The 18,240-nt window shown below is 39.3% G+C and overlaps 1 long non-coding RNA gene across 2 annotated transcripts in view; it reads right to left on the bottom strand.

The window, feature by feature from the left end:
• Nucleotides 1-18,240, bottom strand: part of LOC122918503 — a 487,166-nt gene that overhangs the window by 314,541 nt on the left and 154,385 nt on the right. The window contains exons 1-2 of one of the 2 annotated variants that reach the window (XR_006386621.1): nucleotides 13,877-13,987; nucleotides 6,770-6,863 (exon numbers count right to left, since the gene is read on the bottom strand). This is a non-coding gene — a long non-coding RNA (uncharacterized LOC122918503). Of the gene's footprint in view, nucleotides 1-6,769; nucleotides 6,864-13,876; nucleotides 13,988-18,240 lie in introns of those variants that run through there. The other variant, XR_006386620.1, reaches the window with a different exon arrangement.

Below are 18,240 nucleotides of genomic sequence, written 5' to 3'. Positions count from 1 at the left end.
AGCAACTATAAGAGGATTTGGTTCCTAAGGACTAAAGAGAGAAAATAATGATAACTATCAAAACAGAGCTGCGTTATTTTATGCTATTTCACAGTACTAAGACGCTGCCTTACTTATTTAAGAGCCGAGCTGGATGAAATGTGAAAATATGATTCATGCTAAATGCTCTTCAGGAGAAATAGCCTCTAGCTGGATGGGGGCAGGACTTTTTCTTTAGGAAGTTTTCCTCTGGTTATAGAAAAATTTTAAAAGTGCTGTCATTTCCCTCTAGTGGCAGGAAGGAAACAACACCCACGGAGGACAACAATGTAAAAGTGGAATACTTCGTTTCAGCAAAGAGGGGAGCCTTCCTTCTGCCTTCTTTTTGAATATAATGATTGACTGCCAATCATAAACCAAGCATTGCTACAGATAGGAAATGCCCTGCATCAGAGAATTTGTGACTGCATTGGGAAAGACGTGGTCAAAGTAAAAGAGAAACCTGACCACTGAATGGGGCCAGGACAACTTTGTGAAGTAGGCGACAAAATGATGGTTGGATCTCCTTTTCTCTATTACCTAGACTTGACCAGATAGCCATTGAGAACAGAATACCTCCCCCTAAGTTCTAGCCCAAAGAATATTCTGGTTCTTTCTTTCTTGTTTCTATTTCCTTAATCTACATCAAAAGTTCCCTTTCGTGTCCTATTGCCTCATCATTCTATTTTTCTCCTGTTTCTCATCAGGGATCCACAGCACCTTATACTATTATTGACTTTATTACACTATTTTTTATTTGAATATATTCTCTAAGTTTATTTTAATTCCAGCATAGTTAACACAGAGTGTTAAATTAGTTTCAGGTGTACAATACTGTGATTTAACAATTCTATATATTACTCAGATTACATTATTTTAAAATTACATGTTTTGGTGTCTATTCCCTCCTATCCCCACTAAATTTTGAGCTCCTTAAGGTATAATCTAAAAATAAATTTTACTTATCTTTGAGTTGCAGTGTCTGGAATCTTATCTTTGAATCACTCAGTGTCTGGAATTCAATAAATATTTGTTGAAATAAAGGATGCATGTGTGAATGAATAAATGAATTGAAAATAATTTAATAAATTAATAACCCCATTGATTAGATACATTACCCATATTTGATATTATTAGGGAAATTGTGGGGAAAGTATCTGTACTCCAAAGTGAAGCTCAAATAAAAATTATAGTAGGAAATAACCTGGGTGGCTCAGTTGATTAAGCATCTGACCCTTGACTTCATCTTAGCTCATGATCTTGGGACATGAGACTGAGTCTCTCACTGGGTTCCATGCTCTGTGTGGAGTCTGCTCGAGATTGTCTTGTTCCCTCTCCCCCTTTCCCCCTCAAATAAGTAAATAAATCTTATTTAAGAAAATAAAGTAACTGAGAGGTTTTTTGGTTTTGGTTTTTTTTGTTAGGCTTTCCAGAACTCAGCATTCCTAAAAATATGTTTGAGGGTGATCAGATGGATAGAAGCACTCACTGACACCAAGCACACTTTATACTCTCTACACATTAAGTGGCAACATGCAAAGTTCGCTGTTTAATTGTAATTCTCTCATGGGGGAAAAATGGAAGGAAACCCAGGGTATGAGAAATCTTACACTCAAAATTAAAACGACATTCAAAGCCTGAAACTAGAGAGTACTCCTCTTTCAAACATTCATTTCCTCTAGCTTCTTGTTCCTACTGAGAGAAAAAAACAGATCATGTCAGATGGCCAAACGAATATATATTTTATGACCCAAAGAACACAAAAGTGAGGCATGATTAAATCATATATTTCTAAGTAAAGAGGTATCAGTCATGTCTATGTCTCTCAGGAAAAAAACAAAAACAAAAACAAAAAACCAATAAGACAAAAGCTTGCCTATAAAAGGAAAATGAAGAAAGGACACATTTTCCACATCCTAGTTGAAAACACATGACTTAAATATAGGACATATTTATATTCATATTTATATTTTAAATGCAAACTTTCCTAGACCGTAGATCATTGCACACGAGAGCTACCAATTCATGTGAAAAATGAGTCGAGAAAACTTTTACTTCCAAGAAGGACACAGGAGGTCAAGACAGGATAATCACCCCCACCCAGTAACAATTAAGAAATACTGGATACATTACCAAAAAAGCCATTTTAAAAGCATCAGAGAGATGTGGAAGCAAAGAGGAGAGCAGCATTGGTAAAATTCCAGCTGCCTTTTCTTTTTTTTTTTTTTTTGCATAAATTGACAAGATGATTCTAAAATTTATATAGAAATGCAAAGAGCCCAGATATAAAAGTCTATACATTATGGTCTACTGATTTTCAGCAAGTGTTGGATGATAACTGAGTGGGGAGATAATAGTCTTTCTGAAAGATGGTGCTGGGACAAGTGGATATTCAGATGCAAAAGAATGAAGTTGAACCTCTAATTTACACTATACATTAAAAATTAATTCAAAGTGGATCACAGAGTCACATGTTAGAGGTAAAATGGTAAAATTCTTCGAAGAAAAGCAATTTCTTAGCTACAACATTAAAACCACAGGTTTTAGGATAAAACGGACTACAACAAAATTAAAAGCCTTTGTTCTACCAATATTACTAACAAGAAATTGAAAGTACAACCCACAATGGGCACCTGGGTGGCTCAGTGGGTTAAAGCCTCTGCCTTCGGCTCAGGTCATGATCCCAGGGTTCTGGGATCGAGCCCTGCATTAGGCTCTCTACTTAGCAGGGAGCCTGCTTCCTCCTCTCTCTCTCTCTGCCTGCCTCTGTGCCTACTTGTGATCTTTGTCTGTCAAATAAATAAATAAAATATTTTAAAAAATGAAAGTACAACCCACAAAATGAGGAGAAATATTTACAGATAACATATGATAAGGGACCTGCGTATTCAGAATATAAAAAGAACACCTACAACAATCCAATTTTAGAATGGAAAAGACATCGAATAGACATTTCGCTAACAAAGATACCCAAATGGTCAATGAGCTCAATATCATCTGTCCTCAGAGAAATGCAAGTCAAAACCTTAATTAGCAGCTGGTTCACACTCATTAGGATGGCCATAATTTAAAAGAAAGACAATGGCAAATGTTTGCAAAGATGTAGGAAATTTGTAAATTTCACAGATTTCTGGGGAAATGTAAAGTGTGCAACCACTTTGGAAAATAATCTGTCAGTTCCTCAAAAGTTTCAACATAGAATAACCATATGAGCCTGCAATTTCACTTGTAGTATATACCCAAGAGAAATGAAAACACATATTCACACAAAAATGCATGTACATTGAAGCAGCGGGGGGGTGGGAGGTTGGGGTACCAGGTGGTGGGTATTATAGAGGGCACGGATTGCATGGAGCACTGGGTGTGGTGAAAAAATAATGAATACTGTTTTTCTGAAAATAAATAAATTGATAAAATTTTAAAAATGCATGTACAAATATTCATCGCAACATTATTCATAATAGATAATTGTGGAGAGAAGCCAAATGTCCATCAACTGATAAATGAATAAATAAAATGTGGTATATCCCTAGAGTGAAATATTAGCCACAAAAAAGGAATGAAATATTGATACATCCTGCAACATGCTAAGTGAAAGAAGCCAGTGTTAAGAGGCCTCACATGTACAGTTCTATTTATATATTTCCACAATAAACAAATTTATAAAGACAGAATGTCTGTTTGTGGTTCCAAGGATTGAGGGGAGGAGAGAATTGTGGAGTGACTGCTAATGTTTAGGAGATTTCTTTAAAGGGTAATGAAAATATTCTGGAATATACTACTTCTGGGTATCTATACAAAGAAAACAAAAGCACCAATTCAAAGAAATATAAGTATCCTTATGCTTATTACAGAATTATTTACAATAGCTAAGATATGGGAGCAACTTGAGTGTTCATCCATAGATGAATGAGTAAAGAAGATGTAGAATATATACACAATGGAATATTATTCAGCCATAAAAAAGAATAAGACCTTGCCACTTGTGACAACATGGATGGACCTAGAGGGTATAATGCTAAGTAGAATAAGCCAGACAAAGATAAATACCATATGATTTCACTTATATGTGTAATCTAAAAACAAAATAAATAGAAAAGAGATAATAGAAACAGACTCTTATATTACCAGAGGGGAGGGTTTGGGAGTAGATGAAACAGGTGAAGAGAACTAGCATGTACAACCTTATAAAGTAAATGAGGCATGTGGGTGTAATGTACAGCATAGGTAATATAGTTAATAATATTATAATAACTTTCCATGGTGACAGATGGTAACTAGACTTGTCATGGGAATCATTTCCTAATTTATAAAAATACTGAATCACTATGATATACACCTGAAACTAATAGGATACTATACATTAATTATACTTCAATAATAAATATCCAGAAATTATAATACTGATATTCACACAATTTTGTGAATATACTAAACACTATTTAATTGTACACTTTAAAACTGATATTTATGGTACACGATTCTCATTTAAAAAAATCAAGAGCATTCTAAATCATCTGGTTTTTCCACAATAGAGCAACACATGGGATGTATATCTGAGACATGTTGGACCGAGGTGTATCAGTGATCTTAGGCTTCATGGCATGTTAATCTGTGGGTGTCAGAATGCTTATGTTCTCTATCCACCTTAAAATTATTCTTCTAGGGGCACCTGGGTGGCTCAGCCATCGAGCGTCTGCCTTTGGTTCAGGTCGTGATCCCAGAGTCCTGGGAGCAAGCCCTGCATCCAGCTCTCTTCTCAGCAGGAAGCCTGCTTCTCCCTCTCCCATACCCCCCGCTTGTGTTCCCTCTCTTGCTCTGTCTTTGTCTGTCAAATAAATAAATAAAATCTTTAAAAAAAAAAAAGAATTATTCTTCTGTGGGGTGCCTGGGTGGCTCAGTTGGTTAAGCATCTGTCCTTGGCTCAGGTCATGATCTTGAGATCCTAGGATCAAGCCCTGCATTGGGCTCCCTGCTCAGTGTGGCATCTGCCTCTCTCTCCGCCACTCCCCAACTCGTGCTCTCCCTCTCAAATAAGTAAATAAAATATTTTTTTAAAATTATTCTTCTGTTGATCTCAGTGTGCCCCTTCTCTCCTCTTTTCCCCCCATCTGCAACTGTCTTCTACCAAATACACAAGTCATTTCTACTATAAATTTTAGCTCTTCTTTTCTATATGCTAGGCATTACAATTTGCAGTATGTTCAATGATCAAGCCCAGAAGTGAACATTATCCAAAGCAATGTTTTTCAAAATGTATCACAATCACCGGGGGGAGAGAGTTAGTCTACCGCTGACTGTCTGCATGTACTTCAGTACTGGGGCACGTGCACAAAGAAGTCTTCCCTGTTCCAAATGCTCCAGGTGGAAGATTTGCTAATTCTCTCCACTTAGGGGAAATTTTTCTTGTCATCAAACTCACCCATTAAGATACAGATTCACTCAAGGACCCTGAGGTCTATCTTTCCTTCTATATTTGAATGAGCAGAGCAAGAACATTCGGAAAGGGGTCAAAGGATACATCATCTATGGAGTTATTTGCAGTATAAATGGGAAAAATCAGAGGGAAAAAAATATTATTTGTGTCCCTCAGAGGCAAACAGGAAATCCTTCTGATGGTTATCTGGTGAACATGTCTTTGCAAGGCTATGACTCACTCTATTCCCTGGTGTATTTCTAGCAAGTACTCGAACCGTAGCCAGGGCCCCGGAGTACTGTGGGTCTTCACAATTCCCCTTGTCCCCTCCATGTCTCAGGCAGCCAGAGATCTGACAAGGACGGGGTAACAATATATAAATGTTCCAAATGGGTGGCTGGAAAAAATGATGTCACGGCGGAAACAACAATCAAATGCATATGCCGAACCTGCTTCAGTATGACAATAAGGTAAAAGTTCATCTGCAAACAAGGCCTCTGAAAGCAATTGAAATTTTTTTCTTAAAACAATCTCCATCAAGACCAAAAACTAATTACTTTTAAAGGAATCACAAGCTATTATCGTTTTTATAAAATAATAAGGATTTTGTTAAATTTTAATTTGCAAAGTTAAAAAGAATGATCTCCCTTCCCTAATATTTAAAAAAAAAAAGCTCACTCTCTAGAACCACTAACTGGGAGCCACTTTTAGCCCAGCTGTCCAGTTGCCCCTGAGCTTATCTTCCTGGTAGTCTTTTCTGTTCTCAAACTGGCAACAGTGAACACCAATAGCCATTCACCCTTGTCCCTTCTACTCAGCCCACCATGCTCCACACTGGAAAATGAAGACTTGGCCTCAGGGTATAGAAAGCTAGTGATGACACCCAGAAGGAAGCAGAGGCTAGAACGCTGGCTCCACGATGACCTGGAAAGCAATTAAACATTGTGACGCCCAGCTATATCTTCGACCAATTAAGTCAGAAATTTCTGGGCATGGGACTCAAGAATGAGTATTTTTAAAAACTCTTTGAGTGGTTCCAATGAATGGCCAAGATTGAGAAATACTGGACTAGAGGAAAGAGAAAGAAGCTCCTAACATCTGAAACTCAAAATCACATGAAATTTGATTCCATGCAGTCATTCCAGAACCCCAAAGCTTCCAGCCTTGCCACCATCTCCAAGCAGAAGGTAGTTCTGCCTTTCCTCATGTTCCATCCTTTCAGTTCTAATTCCTCCTTTTGACTTTTTCTCCATTTAAGATGCCTCGAAGTTCGAGTTAACTTGGGTTTATCTGGTTATTGCACGAACGCAGCAGGTAGGTGCCGGCTTTACTCACCACCATCTCTTCTCTCATCCCTCATCTGTCCCTCTGTTCCCGTAGGTCAGTGAGTCTTTAAGCATCGTTCCCACACCTGAAGCACTGGCATCACCTGAGAATAGACATGAATGATCCATGAGTTCCACCTGCTGAGCGAGAAACCCTGGGGATGGAGTCCATCAATCTGTTTTCATAGGCCTTGAGATGATGCTGATGCAAGCTAAAGACTGAGAACCACTGCTCTGGGCATCCACGAGATGGAAGGTGAGACCCTCTGCTACGGAGCCCAAAGCCAACCAGATAGTACAGAACCTTTAGAAGGGGTGCAGAGGAGTGGAGGCAATGCTGGGACAAAAGGCAGAAGCCACCTTTAGATTAAATAACTACACCAATATAAGCAGCATCAGTAGCAGGGGACTTAAGAGACCTATAACTCTTGAATCTCTTTCTACTGTATTTCCTACCAACGCCTTCTGCTTCCTCTGTGTTTGTGGATTTTCTTGTAGTTGAACAGCGGCCCATTGAGGATACACATATCCCTGTGTATGGGCATGGGACCCAAGAATGAGTATTTTTAAAAACTCTTTGAGTGGTTCCAATGAATGGCCAAGATTGAGAAATACTGGACTAGAGGAAAGAGAAAGAAGCTCCTAACATCTGAAACTCAAAATCACATGAAATTTGATTCCATGCAGTCATCCCATCTTGTCTTCTCTCACAAGACAGTGATTCTCCCTCTGAGCCTTCCAAAATATGAATGTATACATAGTGTTTGCCATTCATTTCATTATCCAAGAGCCAAGTAAAAAGAATACAGTTCATGGGGTGGGGGCGGTGGGGGGGCTTGGCTTCCATCCCAGACACATAATTCATCAGCGAGGATTTATTTATCCTATGAGTACAGTGTATGGTAAATCTTGTTAACAACTAACCTAACATGTTCATTAAGCTATTTTGATTTACTTTTATTTTTACATACCTGTGTCCAGCAATTGCCTACAACCCTTTTCCTGGCTTCATCTGCCTCCTTCCCATCCATTTGCTAAACAGAAGCCGAAAGATTTTTTCAAAAGGACAATCCCACTGTATTACTTCCTTCCTTAAATGACTTCAAATGCACTGGTAACAAAACGCAAATTTATTTTTATAGCCTACAAAAGTCTTCACAATCTGGTCCACTCACACTTTCTTACCTCGTCCCCACCATACTCCCCTTCCACACTCACTAGGCTCTGGTCCCCACAGTCTTACCACCCTCATGAGTGATTGTACTTGCTGTTCTCTTGCCTAGAAGGGTCCTCTCCCAATGATCACATAGCTGACCCCCTTTTTGGCCATTCAGGTTGCAAGTCAAATCTTACCTTCTCTGGGAAATAGGGGCACCTGCTTTACATTAGCAATCCCTACATAGCTGCCATCACACTCTCTTTTATACAGTGCTATCCTGGGGTTAAGTAGTTTGAAGGAAAAGTTTCCAGAACTTGAGATCCAGAACTGTATGATTTGTACTCAGTGGATAAGTCCTAGCCCCTATAATATCCATGACAGCTTTTCCTTGATTGTTTCCAGTCCATCACCTCATAATACAACACATTCCACAAGTGAAAAGTTTGAATTACTACTCTTTTCAATCATGCGTTTAAATCTGCCTCTCTAAAATTTCTACCATACATCTGCCCTATAGACCAACAAAAATAAGCTTGTTCCTTTTTCTTTTTTCTTTTTTTTTTTTTTAAAGATTTTATTTATTTATTTGACAGAGAGAGATCACAAGTAGGCAGAGAGGCAGGCAGAGAGAGAGGAAGAAGCAGGCTCCCTGCTGAGCAGAGAGCCCCATGCGGGACTCGATCCCAGGACCCTGAGATCATGACCCGAGCCGAAGGCAGCAGCTCAACCCACTGAGCCACCCAGGCGCCCAGCTTGTTCCTTTTTCTCACATGATATTTCTTCAATCATGGAATCACATCAATTCTTTCTTTTTTAACTTTGAGGCCAAGAGTTCTCATTGTCTTTCACTGCTTCCTTTATAAATTATTTCCAAGTCCCTGGTCATTTTGGTTATTTTCCTTTATATATATTTGAATTTATTATTGCCTGTCTTAAGATATAAACTTCAGAGGTAAACACAGTCGTACACAGGTAGTTCAGCTGCTTCATGGTACCTTACACTGACCTTCCCCTCATCTTGGTTCTGTGGCCAGACTAAGACGGAGTATGTGTTTATGACAGTTGACTCATATTTAGAAGATATGGATTAAGATTTTGTCACTTTAGTGATGTTCCAAATCCTCTATCAGATATTATGTGCAATATACATACAGATATACAAGAGTAAGAGGAGAATTATGCAGCTCAACTTCAGATTTCTTGGACTTTTAATGTTTTAAGTATAGTTGGCTGAAAGGCAAAAATTCCCTCTTATTTGAAAAGAATGAAATCTTGCCATTTGCAACAATATAGATGGATCTAGAGGGTGTAATGTTAAGTGAAATAAGTCAGTCACAGAAAGACAAATACCATATGATTTCACTCATATGTGGAATTTAAGAAATAAAACAAATAAAGATGAAAAGAGACAAATCAAAAACAGACTCTTACCTATGCTACCAGAGAACAAACTGATGCTACCAGAAGGGAGGTGGGTGGGGGCCCGGTGAAGTAGTTTAAGAGGACACTTATCCCGAAGAGCACTGAGTAATGTACAGAATTGTTGAACCACTATATTGTATACCCAAAACTAATATAACACTACATGTTAATGATACTAGAATTAGAAGAAAAAGAAAGAAAGAAAGAAATGGTGTGCCCACCTACAAACAAACAAGCAAAAAAGAATTCCCTCTTATTTGGCACTTTTCAGTGTGTTAAAGGAATTACTTTAAAATTTAAACCCCAATATGGTTTTCTGACTCTGTTTGGTGGTTCTTTCTCAGCAAATCTGCTTATCATGCTCTGGCTCTCGAAACAGGTTTCCAGGAGCAAAGGGCAATGAACCGGAGAGCAGCTTCTCAGATCGTTGTTTCTTTCCAGGCATAATCTCAGTTGCTAACTCGTGTTTCTTTAGTTTGGGTGCTAATTATTCTGCTTATCCTTTCTTTTCATTCTAAATAATACCCATGCATTATTTTTTTAAGATTTTATTTACTTGACAAAGAAAGACAGCAAAAGAGGGAACACAAGCAGGGGGATTGGGAGACAGAGAAGAAGGCTTCCTGCTGAGCAGGTAGCCAGATGTGGGGCTGGATCCCCGCACCCTGGGATCATGACCTGAGCCAAAGGCAGACACTTAATGACTGAGCCACCCAGGCACCCCAATATCCATACTTTAAAACAGAGTGAAATATAGTGCTGCAAGCACCAGAATTATAGTTTCAGATGGGCAAATGTATTTTCTGCCAAGATCTTGGGAATTCCCTTCTGCTTTTGTTCCAACAAGTACTGACTTTCTGACCTCCAAGGAATGCACTGAGGTTCATGTTTTTCAATTTTCATCCCAAAGCAGTAGGTGATCTAATCTATCTAGGTCCTTCCTGCCTTACGTTAAACCTGTTATTGGCAAGTAGAATGGAAAATAGTGTGAAACTAAGACTGAAACATTCCTAACTCAGCAATGTGTGGAGATTATCACAGTTTATGATCTAAGGCATTTGTAACCCTGATCATTTCTGCACGTCTTTAACATGCTACTGTCTATCCGTGAAGGATGCGATCATTACGCATGTGTGCAACAAGAGAAGTGACTGGCATTCGAGGTGTTCCTCTAAGTCTCCCGTATGCATGTAGATACATAGGGTATTTAACATCAGTCCCAACCAAATGGACCAATTCTTTGCTTTGCCCACCAAATTGCTGGAGGGGCCAAAAGGCCCTCACAGTAAAGTCATATTTTTTTTGTCTTTGAAGTCTGCCTTCCCTGTTCCTGAGCCCTGGCCTTCCCTTCCTGAGACTCTCTGCCTTTAGTCATTTGTGCTTTCATCCGACCACAGCCCTTGCTGCAAGACCCCGCTCGGACTTGCTTGCTTCGATAGCATTTATCTACACTTTCCTCCAACAAACTAACAAGCAAACAAAAAACCCAAGCCCACATCTGTCCTGTGCCTTACTCTCAGGGCCCCAAAATATGTCTGGAAACTAACTCAAGAAATCTAGCTGTATTAAGATAGAAATAATAATAATAGTTTGTTAACCTAGTGGTTTAACATATGAGTTTTTGGAGCCAATCGCCTGGGTTTGATGGCCAGCTCTACCCCTTACTGGTAGTAAAACCATGGACAAGTTACTCGAGCTTTCTGTGCCTCAGTTTCTCACCTGTAAAACAGGGCTAATAATATCTACTTAACACAGTTGTTAGTACTATTAGATTGGGGTAAAATTCTTTAAAAAGTAATTGGCATATTATACATGCTCCGTAAACACTAAATATTGTTCCTTCCAGTTAATACTGTCAATTAAACACACACACACACACACACACACACACACACACACAAACACTTTAGAGGCCCTGACTCAGATGAGTCATGGTAATTACTCCATCCAACTAGTCACCAACACCTAATAATTCATCTCCATTAACACTTACTTGAAGACTCCCATTTCCACCCCCTCACCCATTGCTTAATTTTAGGACTCATCTCTCTTTCTGGACTTCCTAAGTAGTCTCCTTACCAGACAGAACTGCCTAAATAAAAACTTTACTACTTAAAAAAAAAAACTTCATAAAATCTCCTGATTGCATACAGGATAAAGTCTGAACTCTTTACCACGACATTTAACATCCTCCAAGATTGGGCCACTGTCCACCTTTCTAGAATCTTCTCTTTTTTCTTCTCTCTCACATCAATCCTCGAGCTACACCGAAGTGTTTGTGTCCCCCACACTCGAGTACCTCTCCTGCACGCACCTTCCCAACTTCTCCCATGTCTACACCACTATATTCAGTTGACATTCTCTTGTGTTCTATGCAATTACTTGTTTCTTCTTTCACTGTCTTCTCTCCTAGATTCTAGGATGGACTATCTCTGGGGATATGGAGGCATTCTGGCAAGAACAATAGGTAGGGAAAAACAGAGTAAGCTAGAGACTAAACTTTTTACTGAAAAAAAAAAAAAAAAAAAAACCAACCAACCAGGGGACACTTAGAACTTAAAGACATGTGGGTGATGCTTACAGAACCAAATGACAAGTGTTTTCTGAGAAGATTTATTTATTTATTTATTTACTTATTTATTTTTAAGGTTTTTTTTTTTAATAAGGAATTTCTAGCTTGAACTTTTTTTTTTTTTAAGATTTTATTTATTTATTTGACAGAGAGAGATCACAAGTAGGCAGAGAGGCAGGCAGAGAGAGAGAGAGAGGAGGAAGCAGGATCCCGGCTGAGCAGAGAGCCCGATGCGGGACTCGATCCCAGGACCCTGAGATCATGACCTGAGCCGAAGGCAGCGGCTTAACCCACTGAGCCACCCAGGCGCCCTATTTGTAAGGTGTTTGTTTTTTTGTTTGTTTTAAGTAATACCTATACCTCACATGGGTCTCAAACTCACAACACTGAGATCAAGAGTCACATGCTCCACCAACTGAGCCAGCTAGGTACCCCGTTCCAACAATTTTTAATGGAAAGGTTAATAGTATTTGGAAAAAAACAATGAGAATCCAGGACACACATCTCACCCCCAATACCATGGTACCAGAGTTGCAAGAGAAAAAAAATTAACTTCACTTGAAAAGTTCTGGGAGAAGTGGAGTCTACAGAGGCGACCTGGATTTCAGTTAGGACAAGCTAATGAAGAGAGTAATGGGGAAAGAGGTTGTGTATGGAGGGGACTTTCCTGAGGCTTGACTGTGAGAACAAAGACCAGAAGGATTTAGGGGATCTGACTGGGAAGTGATGTGTGATGGAGTACAACTAAGGAATATACAGAGCTGTGTGAGGTGAAGAGAGGTGGGAAACCATGAGGGTTAGCTCAGTTCTGACCACAGTGCCTCACAGCATTTAGTCCTCAGGCAGTGTGAAGTGGTGAGATTAAAAAGGAATATCCAGCACAGAGCTTGGGGGCCTAAAGAGGGTCCCAATCCAAGTGTGCAGAGGTCTGTGGGCCTCCCCTTAATCCTGCCGTGGAACAACTATAGAGGTTCAAAAGAAATTCTATGAGCTTTCTTCCAATTGAGTAGATGCTAACCATTCATTGGTTTTGTTCATTTATCAATTATTTATGAGTGCCTACAAAGTACTGAGCACTGTTCTAGACTCCAGGTAAATAAACATGGCCTCTGTTCTTCTGGAATTTACAGTTTAGTGGAAGACAGATAGTTCCTAGGCCCAAAAGGAGAACTAGGAAGTAAAACTGGAGATATATACTAAGGTTTGTTTATTTTCTGAAATAACTTATGGGACTCGTGGAGGTGATACTGAAATCACGAAGCTAATGCCCAAAAGCCACCCAAGAAATTACTCATTGCTTCAGAATCATAAGCTTTCTGTATATGTCATTTTCTTGCTGGTATACTGTCCTTCTGTTGAGTTAACTTTAATCTGTAATTTACCATCCACCACCATTCAAATATGAGAAAATGTTGCATGGAAGTCAATTTGGAAGAGATATCAGGTATGAATAAATGGGAAAGACCCAAGCTCCATTTCATTTTTCTCCGTGGAGGTGGTGTAAAGTTGCCCATAATGGAATGCAGAAGTACCTTTAACTGGAATGTGCCTTGAGCCCCTTTAGTCACACTGTAAAATATAAATCCAGGTGTTTAAGACCATATGTTCAATGTCAGGTCTGTATATTCCCTGTATACTGCGTTAGGTCCCTGTGACTCACCAGCCAAACGTAACTGAAAGAATGCCAAACTTCTACAAGAAGAATGCAACCTCTGGGAAGACCATGGCTGACAGGAGAGTACATGCCAATGAAAAAATACCGGATTTTTTTTTTCTTTTCTTTTCTTTTAGGCACGGTAAGAGTGGAAGGAATGTTGCATACCAATCTCCAACACAAGAATGTGATGCCACTTCCAGTGAATTCACTGTCCAAGGAGATAGGAGCTGTATAACATTTCATGTTAAGGCCAGGAATGCCAAGAGTGAGGTTTGGATAAGATTTTAAAATTTCCCAGCCAACCTACCAATTGAAAAATAGGGCAACTTTCAGTCTCAAGCGTGAGAAACTAAATGCATCAATGATGTCCTTTTCCTTGCTCAGCTTGGGGACTTTACTGTCAGTATTCCCTGGGAATCTTCTGACCTGGAAGAAATTTAAAAAATAAAAATAAAAGGAGTTAACACCACCTCACCACAAGAGATCTCTAACATAACCCTTTTGAGAAAAAGGTTAAGAAACCACCCAAAAGGCAAAAGGGGCAAGGCAGATTCCATTCACCCAGAATTCTTCAAGCTTCTCTTTAGACAAGTCCATCCATTTGTTTGTCCATTTAGCTATTTATTTAGCAATCACTGAATGAGTGGCTCACAGTCAGTAACTGGGGCTCACAGGTCAGTAAGACACAGTTCCCCTTCTTGAGGAGCTAATTCATATTGTAGTAACAAGCCACCAGACAACTGCACAGGCAAGTCCCATGCTACATGGCAGCTGTTATGATGGAATTAGCACAGGTACTATGAGTATACATGAGGGGGTAGATGACCTCACTCTGGGGGAAATCAGTGAGAGAGTCTTTGAGGAGGTGGTGTACATGCTGAGATGTAAAAGGAGTAAAAGACAGACAAAGGAGAGAGGAAAAGGAAGAACGTTAGTAGAAAACAAGATGTGCTATTCATTCCTGGGTAAAATCCACAACTACCAGGCTTGCCACTCAGCTCAGGTCCCAGTAGGTTCTGTAGAAGCAAGGGATCTCTTGCAGCTGTAACATCCCCTAAGACCTAAAGCAGTGAGGGTAGTGATCTGCTGGAAGATAGGGGGATAAAAATGTTTTCAGAAGATAATCTGAAATGAAAGTTTAGTAATAAAAGTTGGAACCATCTGAGGGTTTGGAAGGGGCAGAGGGCGGGAGGTCGGGGTACCAGGTGGTGGGTATTAGAGAGGGCACGGATTGCATGGAGCACTGGGTGTGGTGCAAAAACAATGAATACTGTTACGCTGAAAAGAAATTTAAAAAAAAAAAAAGTTGGAACCATATGGTAAAATTCTTCTCTTGAAAAGTGACATTTAGACCAGGATCTAAAAAAAGAGTAAAATTAGTGAGTAAGAGAATAGAGATGGACATTCCAAGTACAGCAAATACCACATGTCAAGGCAGACAGCGTGTTATAGACAGAGCAGAGGGGGAAAGCTTGGCAAGAAGAGACAAGAAGTTATGTGAATGAAGTCTAATAAAGCTTACTAAGCTGGCCCGAATTTGTGAAATATTATTTTGCGTATCTCCAAAGGTGGTAAATCTTTGGCCTATGAAGGTAATTACTGAAAGCAGCTGAAAGTCATTTGGAACCCAAACTGATCAACAAAGGGGGTGTATAGTCTAGAAGACGTTTTCTTTAATCCAAAACAAGGTTGAATTATGGAGTGGTAAGATAAACATTCTTTTATTATAAGCTGTCTCTGAAGACCAACTAACCCCCCCAAAAAAATAAAAAACAAAAAAGACTCCTAATATGCTTTCAGAAACATTATCTTTTTAAAATAAGTACATGACCTTCCAAAAGGGACTTCTTTACAGTAATAGCACTTAATGAGATGCTTGTTACCCTAGATGAATTCTTTTTTTAAATTTTTTTAATTTGGCTTAGTGATGCTTAGTGATGGTGTGTCCCCTAACAGTTGGTTAGATATTGATGAAGATGGCATTGACAGGGAAAAACACCCTCCAGATTCTGGAGCAATGAAATTATGAAGTCTTTTGTGAAGGATGTAACTGGCCCCTCACCTTCTTCCATTCTCAGTCTAAGCAATGTCCTTATTTATTTATTTACTATTACTTTTTTGGACTCCCCCTGAGTTTCTTACACAGAGGGAGTCAGGGGACAATGTTGATTTTGCATCATTAAGCCACAAAACCTCTCAGGAAGCTCCCTCTTGGTTTTACACAAGAGGTTTGACAAATAGCAAACAGCAGCGTAGATGGGATGGGACATGGCATCTGAGGCTTCCCAGGAGACCTTTACTACACATTAAGGGTAGACAGGGAAAACATTTTGATCAAGCAAGTTTTAATTCATAATGAACTATAGTTGGCTATTTAATTGGAGTATGGATCAAGGTGTAGGGCTTAAAAGTCTTGGTTAAGCGTTCCAGACCCTTTTCCTGATTTCAGAGAATCATGATTTCTTTTGTTCTGTTTTGTTTTTAAAAAAAGGAAACAGAAAGGAAACATGACATCCGATCAACGAACATTCAGGGTTAATCTGTTGGAGACTTAACATATTTGTTGTCTGTTGACCAACAGTGCAGAACTAAAGCCAATGAAAGAGAGTCAAGAAGAGACAGATTTCAATTTAGTATGGAAGAGTTTTTGTAATAATTAAAATTGCTTGAAAAAGAGATGGCTTCATTAGGTAACAGACCCCCAGCCCCACCCTTGCAATTCTCCCCATCACTAGAAGCATTTAAGCAGAGCTGGGCTAGATACACAGGAAGGATTTCTAGTTTGGCCAGGATAGGGGAGTGCTGGTTTAGCACAGAATCTGAAATCAGGGAAGCACTCTAGCAATACAGGCCTATTGAATTAGGATCTAGAGTAGGACTAGGAGAGTCTGGTAATCTGGACTTTTAACAAGCTGTCCAGGTGACCTGATGTGCAGCTACCCAGGCACCTGGAGTATGTGAACCCCTGGTCCAAACAAGTCTGTTTTCTGACCACGTGGTGAATTCTCATCATCTCTTGCCCTTTCCCACAAAACTTTTCTTCTCTTAGAGTCAATGATAGAAACCCATCATTTTACTATTCTGGTTTGGAATTACTGACTTAGCTGACATTTGAGAGTCTCTTTTTATGCTAAGATTTTATGATTTAAGATTAATTTATTAGCTCCTACTTGTACCACTGAGGTAGAAAGGACACAGGCTTGGATTGAATGCACTTGAATCGACTGGGAAGCCAGTTTCCTGACCGGGACGATGTTGGACTCTGAAATAGACGGTAGAACATCTCTTCCTCAGGTCTTGGCAAACAGGATACAATTAGGGAAGAATTTAGGAAGGGCTACTGTGAAATGTGGGAATGTCTGAAAATAAAAATACCCTGGAAGTCCTTTCTATTCCTATGATTCCATTTTTAAACCTGGCTCACGTAAGAACAGCAATATTTAGAGTAAAACCTGATTCTCACTTCCTTGATAGAGCTACAGAAATAGATGCTCCACAAGTGGGGAATAAACAACATGCCTGGGAGAACAGCCAAGTTTGCATTCAGAGATCTCCTGTCTCCACTTTTAATACTTTAATTTTACCATTTCTTCTCATTGCTTGAAAAAACCCAGCATGACATAATGGAAGGCCTTTCCTATTATGAAATCACTTTAATGGGGAGGAATGGTAAACTGTTTGCTTAGGAAGCCTCATTCTTTAGAAACCAAACTCCAGTGAGAAGGGAAATTGCTTCTCTAGAACGGACAAGTAAGAGGAAAGCTCCACTATTCAAAAAAATTCACCTCCTCAGCCCAACTCCTCCTTAATCCGTATTTTTTACAACTTATTTATAATTTCTGCTCTACATCACAAAATCCTCAACTGATGAAGCATTGGTAGAAACACTGCCTTCTTTTTTCTGTTTCTGCTTGGATGCGATAGGGTCTAAAAAAAATCCAAACTGGCTCTCTTCTGCAACTTTTATCTTCAGTTATGAGTTCCTGACAAGAAAATAAGTCAATTACTTAAATGCCCAAGGGTTCAAATGATCTCACAAACTACATCTTTCATTTAAAATTCAGAGGACTCCACTAGGAATTTCCATATAGTCTGTGCATAAATATAAGGACAATCCTACATTCATTTATATAAAAGTAACATTGACTTGCAAGAGTCATCAATGGGTTGGACAAGATAACACTGAACAGAACTCTGTATTTAAAATCTATATCTTTGCCTCCATGGGCAGCCTCTAGAAGCAATGATTTTATGTGATCAAGATAATTTCTATACAAATAACCTGTCAAGACATCAATGAAAACTTTGGAGTGTTCTTAGGAAGGAAGGAGCATGAGAGGTGTTGGTACCAAATTCCTCCTTCCTCTGAGTGGATTTCTTTTTCTCTGATGACTCCGACGTATAAGATGAAATGCACCCGTTTCATCATTAAGCCCTGAAAAGTGTGGCTGTGATAGTGGTGGCGTAACTGTAAAGTGTTAACAAGCTTTATTTGCTAGGACTATGGCAAGAGCTACATCTCTTAAAAAACTCAAGTCTTTTCCAAAGGTGGTAGGAAACAGATTTTTGGGAGAAGGCAGCAGAGGGGCTGCTGGGTCAGGCCGATGAGGAGGAACCAATGGGAAAACAGCCCTGCCCTGAAGACACTGAGAGAAGGGGCTTTGGAGAGAG

The sequence above is a fragment of the Neovison vison genome, chromosome 10, assembly GCF_020171115.1.
Source record: "Neovison vison isolate M4711 chromosome 10, ASM_NN_V1, whole genome shotgun sequence".
Lineage (NCBI taxonomy): Eukaryota > Metazoa > Chordata > Mammalia > Carnivora > Mustelidae > Neogale > Neogale vison.
Note: the sequence above shows the minus strand (reverse complement) of the source record. Positions and strands in the feature narration are given on the sequence as shown.